This window comes from Thalassophryne amazonica, chromosome 10 (genome assembly GCF_902500255.1).
Source record: "Thalassophryne amazonica chromosome 10, fThaAma1.1, whole genome shotgun sequence".
Lineage (NCBI taxonomy): Eukaryota > Metazoa > Chordata > Actinopteri > Batrachoidiformes > Batrachoididae > Thalassophryne > Thalassophryne amazonica.
In genome coordinates, this window is record NC_047112.1 from 65,094,192 (window position 1) to 65,118,239 (window position 24,048).

Sequence of the window (24,048 nt, forward strand, 5' to 3'; positions counted from 1 at the left end):
TGTAGGAAAACCACCAGATTGCACTTTTGTGTCCCTGAATCAATGTATTTATTACCACTTTGCCATTCAGGTATAGAGTCCCATTCTGCCACCTGGTGGATGGCAGCACAAATAGTCACACAGCACTCATAAGGGAAATCATGAGTTCAGCAGCATCTTCATTTTACCACTCACACAGTCAGAACTAATTAGGCTGAATTTTGTTAGTGGGTGCAGAAAGAGCTAGCACAGAGTGGCGCAGATCTTCTGGGATGTGCCCACGTATTATCTGCTATCAAGAGGGTGCATTTGAACACAAACAGACACTGGATGCAAAGGGTTTGGATTTATGATCATCCTTAAGTCATTTTGCCCCCCCGGCAACAACCGTTGCCAAAGTGTATCACTGTCTATCACTTTCTAGTCACAATAAAAAAATCTCAAAGGTACTAATGCAACTTTTCCACTTATAAAAAAAATCTGGGCATAAACAGGTTAATCATGGGCATGCTGCAGGCCAAATATAACACCAACAAATCAGAACGTCATTCTCTGTAAATGGCGCTGCAGTATTAAGATAGTGGAAAGAGGTGAAAGTGATGTGGATGAGGATCTCCAACTCCCCCTGGACAGAATGCCAGTCAAATGGTAAAATGGTAAATGGACTGCATTTGTAACGTGCTTTTCCATCTGCATCAGACGGCCAAAGCGCTTTACAATAATGCCTCACATTCACCCGATGTGAGGGTGCTGAAATACAAGGTGCTCACTACACACCAGGAGCAATAGGGGATTAAGGACCTTGCCCAAGGGCCCTTAGTGATTTTCCAGTTAGGCTGGAATTTGAACCGAGGATCCTCTGGTCTCAAGCCCAACGCCTTAACCACTAGACCATCACTAGACCATCACCTCCTCCACTCCATCACAAGTTACTTCCACTTTATTTACATCAATTATGAAGAAATACAGAAGTTGCTTTCACCAAAACATCAAATCTATGCTTGCATCTCAGCTGTACTTTCTGGCAAATTGTAGCTGAACGTTCAGGTCTTCTTTTTAAGAAAATCCTCCTCTTCACCACTTCATCAGGAAGCTGGATTTTATATTTCAAATGAATTTAATCAAGCTGTAGAGATGTGCTTTCAGTTTGAGTTTAAGGAAGATAACTTCAGATTTATTTATCTAAAGTTGTGTCACTATTGTGTCACTCAGACAGCAAAATTAAGAGGTTACACAGGTTTTATACAGAACAGAGGAGGAGTAAATTACCTGTATTTCTTACAGCCTGAGCGTCTTCACATTATATCTCATGAATCAACAGCTGCCTGCTCATATACTGCTCATATATATATATATATATATATATATATATATATATATATATATATATATATATATATATATATATATATATATATATATATATATATATATATATATATATATATATATATATATATATATATATATATATATCATGGCGCGGGACAAAAGCACCTCCGTGTTGGTCTCATAGGACGGCTTTCAGACGGCTTTCGGTGGCTTTTCAGTCATGTGACTATCCGAGAAATTGTGCATGAGCTGGACATGCCAGAACATGTTCTGTGAGGCTTCATCACGGCGTTGCTTTGCGCCATGCGGCTCCACCGCGACGCACGTCTGTCTCAATGTGCCGAAAAAGTGCAGATGTCCACGTCTTCCGCAATTCCTGTGGAAGTCAAATGACGTCCCGGACAACACAGTGTCCAGTGTGGAAATGAACGGCACATTTCACTGTTACAGGAGTTTTTGTCATGGAAAGAGGAGCGGAGGAATTCCGCGCGTCGCGGTGGAGCCGCATGGCGCAAACAACGCCGTGATGAAGCCTCACAGGACATGTTCTGGCATGTCCAGCTCATGCACAATTTCTCGGATAGTCACACGACTGAAAAGCCACCGAAAGCCATCTGAAAGTCATCCTGTGTGACCAACACGGAGGTGCTTTTGTCCCGCGCCATGAGCGGCTCCGTGGCGCATCCCTCCGCTTCTCTTTCCATGAAAAAAACTCCTGTAACAGTGGAATGTGCCGAAAAAGTCTTGATGTCCACGTCTTCTGCCATTTTTGTGGAAGTCAGATGACGTCCCGGATCAACAAAGCCTTCACGTTGGTGTCAGCCTGTCGATCGGCGCTTGGAGTGCGCTGCGCTCTCAGACGCTGTGGGCGGTCTTTAAACCGGCTGGAGCACTCCTTAATCTGTGTAATCCCCATAAAATCGTCCCTGAAAGCCATCTGAATTTTCTGAATAGTGTCCACCTGGAGGTCTCTCACAGTTTCTGGAAAAATTTGATGCAGCAAAGCTCCAAATCGTTCAGACATTTATTCGCAATAAAAATCCGACGAGAGGGGTGGACCACTGCTCACACAAAGCCTGCTCACAGGCGAATGACGCAACCAACAGGCGTGAAAAAACTCACGCATGCGCACGAAGGTTCAAGCTTGGCTGATGCAATCACACGTGATTCAAATCCATATGGTTTTTGCAAAAAATAAAAAGGTCGGATACTTTTCTAACAGACCTCGTATATTCAAAATACACCTGATGGATGCACTGGGATGCATCATCAGTGATGTATCCTGGGGTCATCGGGTGTTTCGGGTCTTGCAACATCATACACCCTTACCCAGGCGACCCAGCCGGGGGTGAACAAGCCCCGACTTGTGTCCCAGTAGCAGCCCACGGATCTGCCCTCTTTATCCAAAGCCACCTGGTGGCCTTTTCGGCGGCTTCGCTTGCAGACTTGATGGCCCTCTTCTTTGCCGCTCCTATGATGCCCAGGCGGCTGAGGACCTTGCACAGAAACCGCCCTGCAAATCCCCTGCAGCCTACCTCTATGGGCTCATAGACCATCTTCCAGCCTCCCTCCCTGCACTCCTCCACCAGTTCCTGGTACTTTGCCCTCTTCCTCTCATTGGCTTCCTCGATGTTTTCTTCCCAGGGCACTGTCAACTCCAGTATGATCAGCTGTTTCGAAGACTGAGAGGTCATGATCATATCTGGGTGAAGGAATGTTGTTGCGATGTGCTCTGGGAACCTCAGCTGCCTACCCAGGTCGACCTGCAGCTGCCAGTCAGATGCTGTGTGGAGTAGTCCTGATGTCACATGTTGGTTTGCTCTTGGTTTTTCTCCAGCTTTAACAAAGGAGATTGCTTTCTTTGGAGCATGATGGTTCTTGCTGGAGCTGATGGCTGAGGCTACGCTCTCAGCAACTGCCTTAAGCACCTGGTCATGGTGCCAGCGATAGCGGCCATCTGCCAGAGCCTTTGGGCAGCCGCTGAGGAGGTGTTCTAAAGAGCCTCTACCAGAGCACAGCGTGCAGGAAGGTGTCTCACTTTTCCCCCACACATGGAGGTTCACTGGACTTGGCAGAGCATTGTAGACAGCTTGCACCAGGAAGCGGACCCGCTGAAAATCTGGCTGCAAGATGTTTGTCCAGGTGATCCTGTGCTGTAGTGCGCTCTCCCACCTTGTCCATGCTCCCTGTTGCCGTAGTCCTACTGCCCTGCTCACCCGCTCTTCCTCCACACCCGCTCTGACTTCCTCCTGGATCAGGTGGTGCCTTTCCTTCCCACGGGCCTGGCTGATGAGGATCTTTGGGAAGTAACCCAAGCCTGCTCTGCCTGTTGCCACAGTGCCCACCAATGCCTTCTGTCTTAGGCATGACTCTGCCAGCTCCACTGCTTCCCATGCCTTCCACTTCCTTCCTGTCCTCACCTCGATGCCGGCTGCTGACACTTTGCAGTCCTTTGAGTCCCTGTACTGTAGAACTTCTCTGGTGCGTGCCACCATGAACTCTTCTGTGAGACCACTGAGAGGAATCTGCAGGATGTTACTCGTTCCGTACAGGGCAGCGCTGGTAAGGCTGCGAGGAAGTCCCAGCCACTTTCGAAGAAAGCCACTGATCTTCCTCTCTAGGGACTCAACTGCTGTTATTGGAACTGCATAAATCAACAGGGGCCACAGGATGTGGGGCAGGATTGAATGCTGGTAGATCCATGCTTTAAACCTACCTGGCAGGCCAGACTTGTCTACCTTGATGAGCCAGGTTCCAAGTTCTAAGCTGGCCTTCTGGATGGCTGCTGAGTCCTTCAGGATGGAGTCGAAGAGTTTCCCCAAGCTCTTCACGGGTTGCTCCGTGATGGTTGGGATGACAGTTCCTGAGATGGAAAAGCGGAACTTGTCACTCACCTTCCCCTTCTTCAGCACCATGGATCGTGATTTGGAGGGCTTAAAGCTCATCCTTGCCCAGGTGATGAGCTTTTCGAGCCCTTGCAGGATCCACCTGCACCCTGGGACCGACATAGTTGTTATGGTGAGGTCATCCATATAGGCTCTGATGGGGGGCTGTCGTACACCTGACTTGGTCAGGGGCTCTCTGCATTCCACCTCAGCTGACTTGACCACCATGTTCATGGCTAGGGAGAAGAGGACAACAGAGATGGTGCAGCCTGTAATTATCCCTTTCCCAATGCGATGCCAGTCCGGTGTCTCTGACCAAGAAGTAACTCTCATCCTGAAGTTATTGTAATAATCCAGGATGAGGTCCTTGATCTTACTGGGAACATGGTGGAGGTGGAGAGTGAGCTCAACCAGCTTGTGTGGTATAGACCCGTAGGCGTTGGCCAGGTCCAACCACAACACAGCTAGGTCGCCTTTGTTCTCATGGGCCTCTCTGATGAGTTGCGTGATGACCCCAGTGTGTTCCAAGCAGGCAGGAGCAGAGATCCCTCCCTTCTGTACTGATGGGTCAATATAGCTGTTCTTGAGGAGGAACTTGGTCAGTCTTCGTGAGATGATGCTAAAAAACACCTTCCCTTCCACACTCAGCAGTGAGATGGATTGAAACTGACTGATGTCTCATGAGTTCTCCTCTTTGGGGATCCAAACTCCCTCAGCATGCCTCCACTGGTCAGCCACTTTTCCCCTTCTCCAAATCACCTTTAGGATCCTCTACAGGTGCCGTAGAAGCTCCAGGCAGCGCTTGTAGACCAGATAAGGAATTCCACTGGGGCCTGGTGCTGACGCAGAGCGGGCCGCCTTGACAACCTCCTCAATCTCCTTCAGGCTTGGCTCCTTCAGGTTGAACTCCATTGTTGGGGGATCTGGGCTGATGAGAGCTTTGTTGGGCTCCAGTTCCAGGTCTATCAGAGGGTCGCTCACAGTGTCCTTGAGGAAGCGGTTTACTTTCTCTATAGAGCACTCAAGCCGGCCACTGCGCTTGTCCCCTAGCAGTTGTTTGGTAAGGCCAAAGGGGTTGGCGATGAAAGCCGCTCGCTTCCTTGCCCTCTCCCTCCCCCGTCTCCGGTGCCACTCTGTTCTGCGAAGAGTCATCAGCTTCTTGCGCAGGATGTTTTTCAGTTCCGCTAAGGGTTGCTTCTCCTCCTCAGTTGCAGCCTTGTACTGCTTCTTGGGGGTACGATGCTCCTGGCGTAGATGATGTATCCGGGTGGCCCTTCGGCTCATTGTGTAGGAAGTGGGTTTTGATTTTCCTTTGTCCACCTGCCCAAATCTTTCTGAGGCATAGCTGATGATGATGAAGGCTGCTGGTCTTGTCTCTTGCTTGCCTCTACTGGTGGTTGGCTCTCACTGCGGTATTGTATCACTTCCTGTTCCGGAGCACAGCGGTGTTTTTCTGTATCTGTTAGCTGTTTAATCTGCGCAGTTAGATTGATCTAGTTATCTAGATTACGATTTGTTTCCCAGTGTAATCTTTACGTGCCTTAACTAAAGCACTCCTTCTGCTGAATCACCTCTAAATTATTTACACATTATTCACTTTGCGTGTTTTTAGGAATCCGCTAGCTTAGCGTAGCTACTAGGTCTTAGCCGATTTAGCATGGCGGCTTCTCCTGTCTCTCCCGCACTTTTCTGCTCTGGGTGTGAAATGTTTAGTTATTCCTCGGCCTCCTTTAGCAGTAACGGTACTTGTAATAAGTGTAGCTTATTCGTAGCTTTGGAGGCCAGGCTGGGCGAATTGGAGACTCGGCTCCGCACCGTGGAAAATTCTACAGCTAGCCAGGCCCCTGTAGTCGGTGCGGACCAAGGTAGCTTAGCCGCCGTTAGTTACCCCCTGGCAGATCCCGAGCAGCCGGGAAAGCAGGCTGACTGGGTGACTGTGAGGAGGAAGCGTAGCCCTAAACAGAAGCCCCGTGTACACCGCCAACCCGTTCACATCTCTAACCGTTTTTCCTCACTCGGCGACACACCCGCCGAGGATCAAACTATGGTTATTGGCAACTCTGTTTTGCGAAATGTGAAGTTAGCGACACCAGCAACCATAGTCAATTGTCTTCCGGGGGCCAGAGCAGGCGACATTGAAGGAAATTTGAAACTGCTGGCTAAGGCTAAGCGTAAATTTGGTAAGATTGTAATTCACGTCGGCAGTAATGACACCCGGTTACGCCAATCGGAGGTCACTAAAATTAACATTAAATCGGTGTGTAACTTTGCAAAAACAATGTCGGACTCTGTAGTTTTCTCTGGGCCCCTCCCCAATCAGACCGGGAGTGACATGTTTAGCCGCATGTTCTCCTTGAATTGCTGGCTGTCTGAGTGGTGTCCAAAAAATGAGGTGGGCTTCATAGATAATTGGCAAAGCTTCTGGGGAAAACTTGGTCTTGTTAGGAGAGACGGCATCTATCCCACTTTGGATGGAGCAGCTCTCATTTCTAGAAATCTGGCCAATTTTCTTAAATCCTCCAAACCGTGACTATCCAGGGTTGGGACCAGGAAGCAGAGTTGTAGTCTTACACACCTCTCTGCAGCTTCTCTCCCCCTGCCATCCCCTCATTACCCCATCCCCGTAGAGACGGTGCCTGCTCCCAGACTACCAATAACCAGCAAAAATCTATTTAAGCTTAAAAATTCAAAAGAAAAAATAATATAGCACCTTCAACTGCACCACAGACTAAAACAGTTAAATGTGGTCTATTAAACATTAGGTCTCTCTCTTCTAAGTCCCTGTTGGTAAATGATATAATAATTGATCAACATATTGATTTATTCTGCCTTACAGAAACCTGGTTACAGCAGGATGAATATGTTAGTTTAAATGAGTCAACACCCCCGAGTCACACTAACTGTCAGAATGCTCGTAGCACGGGCCGGGGCGGAGGATTAGCAGCAATCTTCCATTCCAGCTTATTAATTAATCAAAAACCCAGACAGAGCTTTAATTCATTTGAAAGCTTGACTCTTAGTCTTGTCCATCCAAATTGGAAGTCCCAAAAAACAGTTTTATTTGTTATTATCTATCGTCCACCTGGTCGTTACTGTGAGTTTCTCTGTGAATTTTCAGACCTTTTGTCTGACTTAGTGCTTGGCTCAGATAAGATAATTATAGTGGGCGATTTTAACATCCACACAGATGCTGAGAATGACAGCCTCAACACTGCATTTAATCTATTATTAGACTCTATTGGCTTTGCTCAAAAAGTAAATGAGTCCACCCACCACTTTAATCATATCTTAGATCTTGTTCTGACTTATGGTATGGAAATAGAAGACTTAACAGTATTCCCTGAAAACTCCCTTCTGTCTGATCATTTCTTAATAACATTTACATTTACTCTGATGGACTACCCAGCAGTGGGGAATAAGTTTCATTACACTAGAAGTCTTTCAGAAAGCGCTGTAACTAGGTTTAAGGATATGATTCCTTCTTTATGTTCTCTAATGCCATATACCAACACAGTGCACTGTAGCCAGGCTGTCAAAGAGTCAGAGCTCTATTGAGCTGAGTATTCCATTAACTTTAACTAGTAATGACTTCATGACTTTCTTTGCTAACAAAATTTTAACTATTAGAGAAAAAATTACTCATAACCATCCCAAAGACGTATCGTTATCTTTGGCTGCTTTCAGTGATGCCGGTATTTGGTTAGACTCTTTCTCTCCGATTGTTCTGTCTGAGTTATTTTCATTAGTTACTTCATCCAAACCATCAACATGTTTATTAGACCCCATTCCTACCAGGCTGCTCAAGGAAGCCCTACCATTATTTAATGCTTTGATCTTAAATATGATCAATCTATCTTTGTTAGTTGGCTATGTACCACAGGCTTTTAAGGTGGCAGTAATTAAACCATTACTTTAAAAGCCATCACTTGACCCAGCTATCTTAGCTAATTATAGGCCAATCTCCAACCTTCCTTTTCTCTCAAAAATTCTTGAAAGGGTAGTTGTAAAACAGCTAACTGATCATCTGCAGAGGAATGGTCTATTTGAAGAGTTTCAGTCAGGTTTTAGAATTCATCATAGTACAGAAACAGCATTAGTGAAGGTTACAAATGATCTTCTTATGGCCTCGGACAGTGGACTCATCTCTGTGCTTGTTTTGTTAGACCTCAGTGCTGCTTTTGATACTGTTGACCATAAAATTTTATTACAGAGATTAGAGCATGCCATAGGTATTAAAGGCACTGCGCTGCGGTGGTTTGAATCATATTTGTCTAATAGATTACAATTTGTTCATGTAAATGGGGAATCTTCTTCACAGACTAAAGTTAATTATGGAGTTCCTCAAGGTTCTGTGCTAGGACCAATTTTATTCACTTTATACATGCTTCCCTTAGGCAGTATTATTAGACGGTATTGCTTAAATTTTCATTGTTACGCAGATGATACCCAGCTTTATCTATCCATGAAGCCAGAGGACACACACCAATTAGCTAAACTGCAGGATTGTCTTACAGACATAAAGACATGGATGACCTCTAATTTCCTGCTTTTAAACTCAGATAAAACTGAAGTTATTGTACTTGGCCCCACAAATCTTAGAAACATGGTGTCTAACCAGATCCTTACTCTGGATGGCATTACCCTGACCTCTAGTAATACTGTGAGAAATCTTGGAGTCATTTTTGATCAGGATATGTCATTCAAAGCGCATATTAAACAAATATGTAGGACTGCTTTTTTGCATTTACGCAGTATCTCTAAAATCAGAAAGGTCTTGTCTCAGAGTGATGCTGAAAAACTAATTCATGCATTTATTTCCTCTAGGCTGGACTATTGTTAGTCATTATTATCAGGTTGTCCTAAAAGTTCCCTAAAAAGCCTTCAGTTAATTCAAAATGCTGCAGCTAGAGTACTGACGGGGACTAGAAGGAGAGAGCATATCTCACCCATATTGGCTTCTCTTCATTGGCTTCCTGTTAATTCTAGAATAGAATTAAAAATTCTTCTTCTTACTTATAAGGTTTTGAATAATCAGGTCCCATCTTATCTTAGGGACCTCGTAGTACCATATCACCCCAATAGAGCGCTTCGCTCTCAGACTGCAGGCTTACTTGTAGTTCCTAGGGTTTGTAAGAGTAGAATGGGAGGCAGAGCCTTCAGCTTTCAGGCTCCTCTCCTGTGGAACCAGCTCCCAATTCAGATCAGGGAGACAGACACCCTCTCTACTTTTAAGATTAGGCTTAAAACTTTCCTTTTTGCTAAAGCTTATAGTTAGGGCTGGATCAGGTGACCCTGAACCATCCCTTAGTTATGCTGCTATAGACGTAGACTGCTGGGGGGTTCCCATGATGCACTGTTTCTTTCTCTTTTTGCTCTGTATGCACCACTCTGCATTTAATCATTAGTGATCGATCTCTGCTCCCCTCCACAGCATGTCTTTTTCCTGGTTCTCTCCCTCAGCCCCAACCAGTCCCAGCAGAAGACTGCCCCTCCCTGAGCCTGGTTCTGCTGGAGGTTTCTTCCTGTTAAAAGGGAGTTTTTCCTTCCCACTGTAGCCAAGTGCTTGCTCACAGGGGGTCGTTTTGACCGTTGGGGTTTTACATAATTATTGTATGGCCTTGCCTTACAATATAAAGCGCCTTGGGGCAACTGTTTGTTGTGATTTGGCGCTATATAAAAAAAATTGATTGATTGATTGATGATGGTGGTCATCGATGTGAGTCGGCTGTCCGCGTCTCCTTTGGCTGTGGCCTGGATGATGTTTGACACATCCTCGTCAAACTGCTGCCACTCGCTCCTCTTGCTGGCTGGGGGCCACTTAATCCGCTGCTGTGGACTTACTCTGCTGGGATTGAGAGTCTGAGGTACGTGGAGGGACTGGGCTCTGTGGGTTGCCTCCTGGCTAGGCTCCTCCTGCGTCTCACCAGGTACAAGACCTGAGCGTTGTACCTCATTGTCTTTCTCCAAGCATTTCATTCTAGCCTGATGGATTTTCAGGCCACGATGGTTCTTGCACAGCTTTCCGCAAATGCATGTTACGTTCGTCGTTTGTCCGTCTGCCTGGGTCATCACCGTGTGATCCGTCTGATTGGAGATCTCATCTTTCCCCCCTCTCTGGATCTCCTGGGGGTATCTCATATATATATATATATATATATATATATATATATATATATATATATATATATATATATATATATATATATATCAAAATTAAAAACACTACTGAGCAGTCTCTAAACACAACATCGAAAAATAGAACAGGACATGAAGCTGTAGAAATAAATGTTTATTGTTCACTGTAGGCTAAATGCATGTTGCAAAACAAAAAAACTGCATTTAGCACTTGTTCATAGTAAAAAAAATGTACAAATAACAGAAATCCTGTGCTTTTACACGTAGCACTTATACAGTTCAAAAACAAACAGAAATCATGTGCATTTAGCACTTGTATACAGTAAGCCTATGTAAAAATAAAGTACAAAAATATATATGGAATACTAGGCCTACAAACAGTTAGACTGACCCTCCATTACAATACTACAGTACATTGGCCCAGTGATGTAGACATCCTTCAGTCTCAAGAGACTATGGAGTTGCTCTCTGGGTGTTGACTCTGGTGCAACGTTGGGTGTGGCTGGACAGGCCAATGCGGGAATGACAGTCCCTCCGGTAGAGAGGAGGACAGATGAAGTCTGTCTCTGGTCTGTCTGCTTTTCATTTCATTTCATTTATTTATTTGAATTAGGACAGTGCATATTAATCAATGAGTCAGCAAAAGCTTCAACATAAATATGCCAGAGTTAGCACAAGAGCTAAATTTCATCCATTGTCCTAAGGCAGGTACAAACATTTAACAATAAATCTGACAACATAGACATTTGACATTATACCAGACACACACAACTTGACAACAAACTATTTACAATAAAATAAAAGGATCAGTCTGAAAATTAAAAGAGACCAAAAAAAAAAGAGCATAATTATCTATGGCTACATGACTGGTTAGTTTTCAACCAATTTTTAAGAGCTTGTTTGAAAATTGAATATTGTCCACAGTTTCTGATGTGCTCTGGCAGAGCATTCCATAAGTTTGTTCCTCTGATAGACACCACCATTTGGCCAAATTTATTCCTGTGTCTTTGAACAATATAGTCCCCTCTTGTTGATGCTCTGGCGCCCATTCCATTATTATTATTTTTCCTATCAATAAATGTTTTTAGAGGCGGAGGGGCCAGCCCATTTAGAACTTTGAAAACCAGGCAAGCATCCAGAAACATCTGATAATTTTCAAAATCTAAAATACTGTACTTACTTAAAATGTTACAATAATGATAATTTAAAGGCTTTTTATCTAAAACTTTTAAAGTTCTCTTAAACAGAGATTTCAGGGGCTTCAAAGTACTCTCTGTTGTCTGGGACCATGTTGTATAACAATAAGTGATGTGGCTAAATATCATTAAGTGCATATAAGCCCTTGCTGAATCTCCAGTTAAATATGGTCTTATATGCTTAAAATTGGACAAGTTAAATTTTATGATATTGGACACTTTCTTTACATGGTCCTTAAAGGTTAAATTTGAATCACTTGTAAACATTCTCCATTAACCAAGACAGCTGGCTGGAGTGAACTCCAGCCAGCAGGGAGTGAACTCATGCGGAAGTCACACAGGGTCCTCAGCTGGACTTTAGTCTTTGCTCATTGTCTGGAGATGTTGAAGAGTTTTCCATCTGTCCTTGTACGGAGATAGATTCCTTTGGTTGCAGTTCCGAATGCATGTTTTAGCATCACGGTGAAGTAGATCCCGAACAGGGTGGGGGCCCGTACACAACACTATTTCACTCAGCTCTGTATGTTGAAGGTATCTGATGTTGAACCATCGACTGTGCCTTTCATGCCTTCGTGAAAGGATCTAATGATGCTGAGAAGCCTGGGTGGCCATCCGATCTTTGGGAGGATTCTGAAGAGTCCTTCCCTGCTGACTAGGTCGAAGGCCTTCATGAAATCGATGAAGGCGATGAAGAGTGGCTGCCCTTGCTCCCTGCATTTCTCCTGAAGTTGCTTGAGGGAGAAAATCATGTCTATGGTGGATCTATTGGCATGGGAGCCACACTGTGATTCAGGATAGACTTGATCTGCAAGTACTTGGAGTCTCTTCAGTACTACTTGTGCGAAGACTTTCTGACCACACTAAGGAGGGATATGCTGCGATAATTATTGCAATCGCTTCTTTCACCTTTGTTTTTATACAGTGTGACGATGTTAGCGTCCATAAAATCCTGTGGTACTTCGCCTTCGCTCCAGCAGAGGCAGAGGATTTCATGCAGCTCAGTAATGAGCATCTCTGTGCAGCATTTCAGTACCTCGGCGGGAATACCGTCTTTCCCAGGTGCCTTGCCAGAGGCAAGAGAGTCCATTGCTCTGCGGAGTTCATCTGTGGTTGGTTCCTTGTCAAGCTCTTCCAGTTCTGGTAGGCACTCTATGGCATTCAGGCCATCTTCTGTGACTACGTTTTCCCTGTCGTATAGCTCAGTGTAATATTCTACCCAGCGCTCCATCTGTCATTCCCTGTCTTGAATCATCTCCCCTGTAGCACACTTCAGAGGGGCAGTTTTCTTTTGCGTTGGGCCCAGTGCTTGCTTGATGCCATCATACATCGCCTTGATGTTGCCCGTGTCAGCCGTGGTCTGTATCTGCAAACAGAGCTGGACCCAGTAGCCATTGGCGCATCACCTGGTGTACTGCTGAACTTTGCTGCGAGCAGTGCAGAGAACTTCCAGATTCCGCTCACTTGGTTTTGTAAGCTGCCATGGCATTTCTCTTGTCCTTGATGACTGGTATCATTTCTTTTGCGTAGGCCTCGAACCAGTCAGCTGACTTGCTGTTTTTTTTTTCCGAAGGTAGACATGGCAGCAATGTAGATGGCATCTCAGAAGTGCTCCCATCGTTCTTGGGCATTCGCAGTGGGAGGGCCTGGGAGAGATTGCTCCACTGCATGCGCAAACTCTTCCACTTTTCCCTGGTCACATGTCTTGCTGGTATCGATGCGAGGTCTGCCCTCCTTTCTCTTGCAGGGCAGTCTCTTTGCATGGATTTTCACTTTGCTGCACACCAAGGAGTGATCAGTGTCGCAATCGGCACTCTGGTAGCTGCAAGTGATTTTGACGCTGGGGAGGTTGGCATGTCTGGTGAGAATCAGGTCATGTTGATGCCAATGTTTGGATCGGTGTCTCCAAGAGACTCGATGTTGAGGCTTTGTGTTGAAGAATGTGTTGCTGACGCACAGCCCATGGTGACAGCAGAGCTCTAGCAGGCGCTGGCCGTTCTCATTCATTTTCCCAGTGCTGAACTGACCCAAGCAGGTGGGCCAGGAGTTGTAATCGGCACCTACTCTTGCATGAAAATCACCGGCGATGAGCAGTAGCTCATTGTCAGGAATTTCCCTTACAGCAGCACTGAAGTCATCATAAAACTTATCTTTTGTCTCTGCTGAGGATGTCAAGGTTGGTGCGTAAGCGCTGATGAGACTGACTGGTCCTGAAGATGTCAGGAGTCAGAAAGACAGGATTCGCTCTGTTCCTTCTGCTGGCGGGGTTATGGACCCCAGTAAGCTGTTTCTGACTGTGAAGCCCACGCCTTGTTCTCTAACCTCACCTGCTGATTTCCCCTGCCAAAACAGGGTGAAATCTCTCTCCTTCACAGATCCTGTTCCATGGAGCCTGGTTTCTTGGAGGGCGACAATGTCCATCTGCGGTCTGCTCAGTTCTCTGTCGATGACGGCTGTCTTGCGAGCGTCCTTTACTTCCTGCAGGTTGTCAGAAAAGCCTGGTGTCATTGTTCTTACATTCCATGTGCCCAACTTCAGGGCGGGATGTTTCATTTTTCTGTTGTTTGGTGAACAGTTGATAGTTCAGTTTATATTCAGTTCAATATATATTTAGTTCCATTCAATATATTCAAGTTTTCATGACAGTGACATCATAGATCACATGGGAGTTTCACCAGACTTGTGCAAGGACACATTGACAGTCAAACAAAGTAGAAAGGCACTGTGATGTCACTGGCTGGTCTCTCTCTGGCTGCTACTCCAACATGGCGGAATCCACTCCAAAACCTTTCTGTGCTTTCTGTGTTTTCTGTGTAAAACTAACATATTATGTAAAAGCCAGCTAGAAAAAAAAAACACTTCTAAAAGTAAAAACACTGTTTTTGCAAACTGATAACACCTCTGAAGGGATTTACAACACATCTCATGGTCCTTATCGTGCACGTTACGTGTGCGCGCATCAGCCGCCATCAAAAGTAACTTTCAGTCTTTTCAAAAGCTCATGTATGCGCGCACACAGGCACACACACACACACACACACACACACACACACACACACACACACACACACACACACACACACACACACACACACACACACACACCCTCCTCCAGATGCCATTAAAAGGAAAATAAAATATTAATTATGGAATTACCCCCAAATAAATATGTTCTCTTCATTAAAATGAGCTGTAATTTTACAAGACATTTCCAAAATAAACCGACATCATAATACTTGGATTTCAGTAGAAACTAAATTTTGTAAATTTAGTGAAATTTGGGTCACCCTCTAGCTTTAATATGGCTTCATGACATTTGGTTCTTTTGCTTTCACAGTCTTTGTGAAATTTTCAGGTAGGATGAAGCCCATTCATCTGTATAATATTTTAAAATGATTTGGTGACATGTCCACACAATCTTTAAATGAAGTTTTTTTATGCTGTTGTGCTGCCTTGGTGTTTGCTCTGCTCTGCTCCCCCTCCCTTTCTGTTTTTCCAGGTGCCACGTCACAGAGTTGATTAGTGCACCTGTCCACAATTATCACACCTGCTTATAAGCTCTGGTTCAGCCCTTCCACCACCAGAAACTCAGTTATCACTACATGGTCCCTGGCCACTCTATCTGTAATAGATAGCATTCATGTTGTTTTTGTCGAGTTTTTCTGACCAGTCTCTTGTTCTCTGTTCCCACAGCATGGGCGGCCACCTGGTTCCGGTTACTTGCCACCACACCTGTTCTGGTCCAGTCTGTGTCTCCTGCCTCCTGCATCTCCTGCAACATTCCAAATCCTTTTGTATCATCATTCTAATAAAATTGTCATTTTCATTTTCATCACAGCTCCCTGCATTGTGGGTCCTGTCGGCTCGACCATAACAGGAATTTCTGGCCAAGTCATGGTCCCAGCGAGAGCAGACAAGCTACATCTGGCCCTCAGCTCACAGAGGACACTCCTGGGTCAGCTACAACAGCATATCCAAATCCTCACAGACCAACAACAGTCCTTGCCCCTGCAGGTATCTCAGTTTGACTTGCAGCTTACCACCATTACAAATCAATTAGCTCAGATCACACCCCCACTCCCGTACCATCTCTGCCCACGCCCGCACCATCAGCTCTGCCACTAGCCTTTGCATCACGCAAACCCACTGTCACCCTGAGCCATTCTATGGAAATGTTGATACCTGTGCTACTTTTTTGATGCAATGTTCATTTGTCTTTTCTCAACACCCTTCACAATACACAACCAATCAGAAAAAAATCAAAATAACGTACATAATCAATTTGCTCCGGGGGATGCACTAGCATGGGCTACAGCCCTCTGGGGCTCCCCATATTGGACACTTACACCGCATTCATCCAACAGTTTTGGGTGGACAAAGACCTCCAAACATAATATTGTCTCTCCCTCAAGAGAATCACAGTGTCATGGACTAGTCAGTCAACTTTAGGGTCTTGGTGGCGTAGGCCGACTGGAATTCCCACGGCACTGTGAAAAGTGTTTGTTAATGGTCTTTCTGAGCAACTCAAAGGTGAGCTGGGAGTCCGGGATGAACCCGAATTGTTAAGAAAAACTCCCTAGCCATAACAATCAATAACCAGTTGAGGGAGAGATAGCGGGAGATGCGTCTTTACTCAGATGCCTCCGCTACCTAATCCCAGCCCATCTGTCTCTGGCTCCACCGGCAATACACTCCCCAGGACAACTACGCCACCTGTCGACAAACCAGTGCAGTTTGGCAGGACCACATTAACCCCTGAAGAGAGACAGGGCAGGATTTTGACCAGGGAGTGTATTTATTATAGTGCCAGGGGTCATTTCATAAGTGATTGTCCAGTTTGGCTAAAAGCTCAGTCTACGGGGGAGTCAAATCAGGGTCACAAGGCGCACCCAGATCCTTGCCACCATTCTGTTCCAGCATCAGTCTGTTTCTGTTCCGGCACTTATAGACACAGGAGTGGAGTGTAACTTTTTGGTCACTGAAGTGCACATCCCATGGTGGAACGCCACACTCCTCTCATGGTTCACGCCATAGATGGCACTTGTTTACCCATTATAACCCATCAAACTGAACCAGTCACATTAGTGGTGTTGGGTAATCACCGGTAGACTCTGCAGTTCTCTGTTGCTTCCTCCTCCTCTCCATTGGTGTTGGGGCATGTGTGGCTCACCCTCCATAACCTGGATTTTGAATGGCTGACCGGTACAATCACCTGGTGGAGTGAAGCCTGCCACAGCCGGTGTTTACAGTCCTCCATGCCCCCTAGTTTAGGTGCCAGAGAGTCATTGAGTTCACCTTCTAATCTCACTACTATCCCCGACTGCTACCATTACCTGGGTGAGGTGTTTAGCAAGCCTCGTGCGTTATCCCTCCCTCTCAAGGACACACCATGATCCTAACCATTGTGGACTGGTTCTCCAAGGCAGCACACCTAGTCTACCTCCTAGTCCACCATGTATTACGACTGCATGGCATTCCATTAGATATTGTGTGGACCAAGGACCCCAGTTTACATCCCAGGTTTGGAAGACATTCTGCTTTGCACTCGGGGCCTCAGTTAGTCTCTCATCCAGTTTCCATCCGCAGACCAACAACCAGGCAGAACGGGTGAACTACGAATTTGAGTCTACCCTCCGGTGTGCTACATCTTCCCATCCGTCATCCTGAAGTACTCAGTTGCCATGGGTGGAGTACGCCCACAACTCTCAAGTGAGCTCTGCCACCAGACTTTCTCCTTTCCAGTATTTTCTGGGTTATCAGTATCCCTTATTCCCGGCCCAGGAAGAAAATGTAGCTGTACTATCTGTGCAGGCCCATCTGCAGCGCTGTTGGTGGAAGTGGAAGGTGGCCTGTCTGGGCCTGCTCCAGACGAGGGACAGGACCCAACGTCATGCAGATCGATATCATATCCCGGCTCCCCAGTACTGACGGGGCAAAGAGGTGTGGCTATCTCCCAAAGGACATCCCTCTCAAGTCTGAGTCCCGCAAACTGGCACCCCACCTCATTGGCCCATTTGTAGTGGATCGGGTACTCAGTCCAGCAGCAGTTCAGCTCGTCTGCCCCAGTCTCTTCGGATTTGTCCCGTGTTCCATGTCTCCCAGATCAAGCCTGAGCACACTTGTCTGTTGTGCTCTCCAGCCAATCCCTCTTCTGCTGGTCATCCCTCTTGGATTGTGCAGAGGAGTCTGGATGTTTGTTGCCGGGGCCGGGGGTTTCAGCATCTGGTGGACTGGGAGGGTTATGGACCTGAAGAGCGCTTCTGGGTGTCATGGGGCCTCATGTTGGACCCCTCCCTCCTGCGGGACTTCTATTGTGCCCACCCGGGCAGGCCTGGTGGGTGGCTTAGGGGCTCCTGTTGGAGGGGAACTGTTGTGCTGTCTTGGTGTTTGCTCTTCTCTGCTCCCCCTCCCTTTCTGTTTTTTCCAGGTGCCACTTCACGGAGCTGATTAGTGCACCTGTCCACAATCACCACACCTGCTTATAAACTCTGGTTCAGCCTTTCCACCTTAGCCAGAAACTCAGTTATCACAACATGGTTCCTGGCCACTCTATCTGTAATAGATAGTGTTCATGTTCAATTTCAATTTCAATTTATTTTCATTTATATAGCTCCAAATCACAACAAGGTTGCCTCAAGGTGCTTCGCACAAGTAAGGTCTAACCTTACCAACCCCCAGAGCAACACTGGTAAGGAAAAACTCCCTCTGAGGAAGAAACCTCAAGCAGACCAGACTCAAAGGGATGACCCTCTGCTTGGGCCATGCGACAGACACAAATTACAAAACAATTCACAAAACAAACATACAGGAAATGTTGCCGGTGCACAGGAATGTTTCTGGAACAGATACCACACCCATCTCTGGATAGAGCCACACCTCAAACAGAGAGAAAAGAAAAAAGCAGAATCAAGCATCAGAAAGACAAATACAGTGTAATTTGTCAGCATTAAACAACAAGAAAAACAGAAGAAATACTAAGGTGATCGCCAGCCACTAGCCCTAAGCTTCACTAAAAGACCCAGAATTTAGATAAAGTTGAGGCTGCGGCCCGCTCCGTTTCCTAATAAAATTAATTAAAAGAGTAAAAAGCATAGAAACATACTATGCCAGTATGCTAGCCATACAAAAGGGAAAATAAGTGTGCCTTAAGTCTGGACTTGAAAGTCTCTACAGAATCTAACTGTTCCACAGAACAGGGGTATGATAAGTGAAAGCTCTTTGACCCGCAGACTTTTTATTCACCCTAGGGACACTAAGTAGTCCTGCACCTAGAGAACGCAAAGCCCGGGCTGGTACGTAGGGTTTAATTAGGTCAGCTAGGTAGGGAGGTGCCAGTCCGTGAACAATTTTATAGGATAGTAGCAGAGCCTTAAAATCTGATCTCACTGGGACAGGAAGCCACTGAAGAGATGCCAAAATTAGTGTAATGTGGTCAAACTTTCTGCTTTGTGTCAAAACTCTGGCAGCAGCATTTTAAACCAATTGGAGACCCCTAATGCCGGACTGCGGTAAACCAGAAAATAGAATATTGCAGTAGACCAATCTAGAAGAGACAAACGCATGAATCATGGTCTCAGCATCAGCCATAGACAGGATGGGACGAATCTTCGTTATATTTCGCAGGTGGAAGAAAGCACTCCTCATAATATCTCTAATGTGGAGGTCAAAGGACAACATAGGATCAAAAATTACCCCAAGGGTCCTCACTTTGTCAGTGTGATGTATCACACACAAGCCTAGGCTAATCGTTAACTGGTCAAATTGATGCCAATGTCTCACTGGACCAAGAACCATCATTTCAGTCTTATCAGAGTTTAAAAGTAGGAAGTTGCTAGACATCCAGCTTCTCACTGATGCAAGGCAATCTTCTAAGGATTTTATGTGGATGAGATTACCAGCAGTTTTCGGCATGTATAACTGAGCAGTGAAAAGTAACCCTAAAACGCCGCAATATGTGCCCAAGGGGTGCTATTTAAAATGAAAAAGCAGGGGGCCTAAGATGGACCCCTGTGGAACCCCAAATTTCATGTCACTAAGGTTAGAGGTAGTGTTATTGTACAAAACACAGTGAGAATGTGTGGTCAGGTATGACGTCAACCATGCAAGGGCATTGTTGTTTTTGTCTAGCTCTCTAGCTCTCTTGTTCTCTGTTCCCGCCTTCCTGTTCCCTGTCAGCTCAGTGGGCGGCCACCTGTTTCCGGTCACTTGCCACCGCACCTGTTCTGGTCCAGTCTGTATCTCCTGCCTCCTGTGTCTCCTGCAACATTCCAAATCCTTCTGTATCATTATACCATTAAAATTGTCATTTTACTTTTCATCACAGCTCCCTGCATTGTGGGTCCTGTCATGGTTCATTCGGCTCGACCGTAACAAATGCTGTCTAACCACAAAGTTGTCTGTCTGCTACACATTTATCAACATTCCCAGGGCCAAACAAACATACACACACACACACACACACACACACACACACACACACACACACACACACACACACACACACACACACACACACACACACACACACACACACACACACACACACACACACACACACACACACACACACACACACACTTTGTGTGTTGTGTGACCACCATGATTGGAGAACCCTGGTTGACTTGGTGATCTCTGATGCAGTTTGTTTGTGGTGAATTTAAAGTGACCAACCAGTGGACCGTGTGACAGAACAAACACGTTTCCATTTGTCACTGCTTCACCGTTCATGGGAACTGTCACTGAACTGTATGTGCATTTACACACATGTTGCCTGTTTTTAAATGCTAACTTATCACTGAAATCCTTTAAGACCTTTGAAGAGTGAAAGCTCATAATATCAGCAAATAAAAGAATAAAAGCAAAATTCTCAAATGAAGAATGTTTGCTTGTTTTTTGGGGGGTGGGTGGGGGGAGTGACTTCACTTAAAAGTCACTCATTCATTCATTTTCTATACCCACTTACTCCCATCAAGGGTCACAGAGGGACTTGAGCCTATCCCAGCGGTTGTAGGGTTCAAGGTGGGGTACACCCTGGACAGGATGCCAGTCTATTGCAGGGTCCACCTATATTTTTATGATAAATACACACATTTGCACTCCCTTAAAAGCAATTTCACAAATAAAATTTCACCTTCCACCACCTACATACTCACACAGACTGGCACCCCCTCCACCTCCCCTTCATTGGAGCACCTCATGGCAACCAACCAGCCACTCTAGCCAACTAAAATCAACCAAAATGAGTCAAAACAAGCAAGGAACGGAAGGTTCTTGCTTTCAAAATAAGTGTTTTTAAAATTTTGCAATTTAACCCTCAGCTGTAGCTTCTTTCCACTGTTCATAAATTCAGAATTCATTAATTCTTGACTGTAGCAGGCGAGACACTAGTGAGGCAAGCCACCAAGACACTCAGTGTTTATGGTGAGACTGTGTAGAGCTGCTGGGAACCATCATCCTCACTGATCTGAATTAAGCGAGGTGTTCATGTTCACAGACAAACAGGAAGTGAAAGGTGGCATTTGGTCAGACCAAGAAAGACAGGTCACAGGTATGCTGTTCTACTTGGCGACAGCTGGGACCAATTACCACTAGTGCTTCTTGCCTCACAAGATATATTAGCCAGAGTAGCAACATTAGTCTTCTTCATTTACTATCACTGCATATTTTTTTAATGTGAGGATGCTCTAACAAAATGATCTTACACTAAAGTACTGTGTCTGCTCATGACTGGTCGTCTTAACTTTACTGACTGGAAAAAGTTTTTGTATCACTCCCTTGATTTGTTGAAAGAAAGCTGGCTGTAAAAGTGATAATTTAAAGGAGATTTTAAAGGGTATGTATGCTTGTACTGACTTTTTGAAATTATTGAGACCATGCAATTTTCAATCTTTTGACATTTATTTGACTTATTTTTTAAAAATTATTTGAATTTTTTTGTCATATATCCTGTCAGCTGTAATTCTACTGAAATGATATATTTTGATATTGTTTTTTTTGTTTGTTTGTTTGTTTTTGTTTTTGTTTTGTTTTTTTGGCAAATCTGAACATAGTTTTAAGAAAATAATTATTCATCTTCATTCTTGAATCACTCCTCCCTGGATCGCCAGGCAAACTTGCGGGCACCCGCCAGACAAACTTGAGGCGTTTAAATATCTCTGGCTCTTGTTCACCATTTGGGTGAGTTGGAGCATGAGATCAATAGGTGGATTGGGGAGGCATCTGAAATCTTACTTGACTGAGGATAGGGAAGTGTGGGATGAGAGGCTTGCTCTGCTGTCACTGCGACCCGGACCCATATAAGTGGCAGAAAATGAATGAATGAATGAAAATTCTTGAACCATTAAAAGTATATTGTTAAACACCTTCAGTCATTTTGTGACTGAAGGTGATTAATTATTTAAGCATGTAATTTATTTAATACTGTGTTTTATATTTGCATTTACTTTTGAATGTAAGAAGCTGTAATTAACAAGTAAGCATTTATTTTTAATTATTGGATATTATTTGTAGTTTGTTCTGCACTTTTGCACATTTGTTGCAATTTGTTGATCCAGAGTAGGCAAAATAGTTAACTTATTGACCGTAAATACATTGACTGCTGGTTTATGTTGTTACCTTTCAGTACCTGAGGTTCACAATGCCACTTAGTGAAGTGAAAATTAGAACACTCTTGTAAGTTTGCTCCCTTTTTAGGTTAAAAATCTATACTTGGGTAAAAACAAGCCAGCAGAAATTTGTATGATGTAAGTAACACAGCCAGAACTAACAAAACTATAATGGGGTATCAAGGGCAGCACTGTGGATTAGTGGTTACCACTGCTGCCTCACAGCAAGCAGATCCTGGAATTGCTTCCAACCTGGTCCTTTCTGTGTGGAGTTTGCATGTTCTCTTCATGTTTGCATGGATCCCCTCTGGGTTCTCCAGCTTCCTCTCATTTCCAAAGACATGCAGGTTTGTTGGCCGTAGGTGTGTGAACGAGTTTGTCTAAATGTGGCCCTGCCATAGTCTGGCGTTTTGTCCAAGGTATACCCCGCCTCTCGCCCTATGACTACTAGGATAGGTGCCAGCCCCCCGTGACCCCTGTTTAGAGTAAGTAGGTATAGAAAATGAACGGCTTTATGAGATTTACAGTGTGTAAAGGATCAAGCTTTGACGGTAGTTAATTATTTATAAAATATTGAGGGGCTAAAGTAAAATTCTGCTTAAGCCCTGTTTACACATAGACGGTAAGAGCTCCCGGAAGCGTCCCGGAAGAGTTTTTGGCCGTCTTAAGGATCAAACGCCGTTGTCAACGCCAGCACTAGGGGGCGTGGCTTAGTTCTGGCTTTACCAGGAATTGTCGAAAAAATTATTCAACATGTCGAATAATTCCGGGAGTGCTCCAGGAGAATTCGCATGACGACGGAGACAACGCGAACAACGGCGTTTGATACTTTTTAATCGGCGTGTCATCCTGCTCCTTCCTGTAGTGTCGCAGTTTACACTGCCGTAATTGGCGTTGTATCCCTAACCAACGGCGTGTAAAACGGTGATAGAGCCCACATCGGCGTCCTCAAAGGCGTTTTAACTAGCAACAGAGGCAGACAAAATGGCGGCGCTAGCGGACAGTACATCGTTCTAAACACGCCACCTCCCGGTTAACGGCATTCCAAACGGCCGATAGGCGACGGTCAGTATAAAAACGCTAGCGCGCTGCATGCAGGCCTCTCACTTGCGGCCAGCTCCAGATATTTTTGCAGAGAAGCTCCAGTATGCCTCCTAAAAGAAAATTGGCAGCGGCAAGGACTTACCAAGAGGTCTGGTTCAGCGACTCAAACGCCGGCGAAATGCTCTGCCCCTTTCCACCGCGAGAACAGCCGGAACTACTGCGAACTTCATTCTACGTACTACCTGCCGACAAAACCGTCTATGTGTAACCTGGGCTTTAGGGTCCCATAAAGGCTTGGAGCTCTGTAATCAACAATATTTTCTAAATTCATTGAGTCGTTTCTTCGTTCATTGATATGGTGCTTATTCAGGTCTGGACTGCGGTAGCAGCAGATCAAGCAGCTTATCTCACACTTCCCTCTTCTCAGTCAAGGCCTATTCCAAGACATTCCCAAGCCAGATGTGAGATATTCCACCTCCAATTTATCCTGGGTCTTTCCTTGAGCCTCCTTCCAGGTACACATACCAGGAAAACCTTCTAAGATAGAAGACCGGGGACAACCTCAGCAGATACCCCAACCACCTCAGCTGGCTCCTTTCAATGCAAAAGAGCAGCGCTGTGTCCCTGAGTGTAAGCCCAGATATCCGATGAATGAACCTAATTTTTTTCTGCTTGCATCCACAACCCTGTTCTTTTGGTCATTCCTCAAAACTCATGACCGTAGGTGAGGATAGGAGCATAAATCGAATTGTAAATCAAGAACCGTTTGTTCCCCGTGGGAGTTGGCACCTCCAAATCTGAGACCATGGTCCCCTGTCAGTAAAGGCTCAATTGTCCCCTCTGGATCAGCGGAGAGTTGAGTCCCAAGTGGAGAAG

General features: G+C 45.2%; 1 long non-coding RNA gene and 1 pseudogene across 1 annotated transcript; one reads left to right on the forward strand and one right to left on the reverse strand.

The window, feature by feature from the left end:
* Nucleotides 1-2,593: 2,593 nt before the first annotated feature.
* Nucleotides 2,594-10,265, reverse strand: LOC117518121 (annotated as a pseudogene).
* Nucleotides 10,266-10,926: 661 nt separating this feature from the next.
* Nucleotides 10,927-23,575, forward strand: LOC117519539. The gene is made up of 3 exons (XR_004563335.1): nucleotides 10,927-11,027; nucleotides 21,143-21,147; nucleotides 23,562-23,575. It is a non-coding gene; the product is annotated as an uncharacterized LOC117519539 (long non-coding RNA).
* Nucleotides 23,576-24,048: the final 473 nt, after the last annotated feature.